Here is a 1,846-nt window from a genome sequence, read left to right on the forward strand (position 1 = left end):
GGACTGACTTATTAGAAAATAACACTTCTAGTTAAGACTATCTGTTTTACATCATGTGTCTTTTAAATACGTTAATTCCTGCAACACCAAAGGCAAATTTTATAAGTCCTATTTGTGAATTTGTCCCTCGGAGTGTCAGCGGACGTAATAGGGGATTCGTATCCCCTTGGTAAACACAAAATACAGATAGCACACTGTGTAGGTTTACACTAAGAAAACCATAACAATTCAATCTCAATAATATTATAAACAATAATAATGATCACTCATATTTATATCATGTTATCTTCAATGTTAAAACTCGGACACAAGTGAGTGTTATTAAATGTGCAGTTATCACACTTAAATATACTTAACTCATTGCACAAGACATTTAATCCAACACAATAATTTATACTCATGTCATTCTAAATAAATAATAAATCTTAATACTCCGATGTTACAGTGACTATTCTTCGTTTATCGTCCAGTTTTTGTTTTACTTATTTACTCTGGTTGGGTAAGTTTTGTGCGCCTTATTTAAGCACAAAAACATAAGTAATATGTATGGTCTTTAGTGTTCTGTATTTTGTTAATATTGTAAAAGTTCCTGTAACCATATTCTGTAACTTAAAGTTATTATCGTAAAGATTGGAATACTTCTCAGACCCTGAAATAAGCTAATAAACGTATCCAAAAAGAGCTAATATTAAATAACGTTTCGGTAGAACTGTGAAGTAATATTTTTATCCCACTATACTTCGATTTTAAAGCCAAAAAAGAATTATATGGGCAGGTGGCGTAACTATAAAAGATGGGTCCCAGCATAAAATGTAATTGGTCCCCCTATTTTTATTGTTTGACAGAACCTTCAGATTCCCCTTTTGACTTGTCCTCCTCGCATTTGTGGGGGCATACTTAGGCCCCTGTCTATGGGAATAAAAGCATTATCTCTGTAACAATATAACAAAAATTAAACCTATTCATGCCATTTACACGCACACATTGTAAAATTCTTAAGCATGTTTTTATAGTATTACATCTGTCATGGAATATGACGTCACATGTAGCGTGCAGAAGTTCTTATTATATAGCAAGTCATCGACCTTCCGTTGTATGGTACAATTACTTCAAGTAAATATTTTAATATTGTTGCTAAGGTAGACAAAAATTAATGTTTAAACTATTAAATTCTTGAATTTTTTTGTGACGTGTAGGCTGGAATTTTGAATGCAAACCATTGCAAACTTACAAAAAAAAAATGAAATAACGTATCCAGTTTACCATAACGCTATCAACTGTTCTAGTAGACTTTACTTGAAAATAGACATAAATCTACTAAATTCATTAAAATGAAACTTGTGAATGCTGTATTACATTTACGCTTTTTTGTTTTAAGAGTTATTGATGTAAAAATGAACTTAGAAACTCCACATCTGTGAAAGAGAAAATACATAAGATCTAGAGGCAACTCTTGGGGAGATATACTATATCTCAATAGTTTTTATTTTGCTTATGAGTACAATGAACCCTATTAGTAAATATACGTTATAAATATTGTTAAGTTTGGTTTTATCTCTACCTGAAAGGCAAGCTAATATCTTGTAATCTCATCCAGCAGAGTCCTTATTTCATCCTATTATTAAGAGCAAAAAAAGCCAACAAATATTCAGTGGATTTATTTCGTAACAGGAGCACTAATTGTTGGGATCGATGGGTTTTGTGCAGAGTTTGCAACAGACTGAGACATCACTTCCACTGTGGCCCCTATGGTGGTTCGGCGGTAAGTCTAAGGGCTTATAACACCAAAATTCCGTGTTTCTTTTAATATTGCGTCGGACAATCTTGTGGTGTAGATCTTCCAGAA

The sequence above is a fragment of the Limulus polyphemus genome, unplaced genomic scaffold, assembly GCF_000517525.1.
Source record: "Limulus polyphemus unplaced genomic scaffold, Limulus_polyphemus-2.1.2 Scaffold5187, whole genome shotgun sequence".
Lineage (NCBI taxonomy): Eukaryota > Metazoa > Arthropoda > Merostomata > Xiphosura > Limulidae > Limulus > Limulus polyphemus.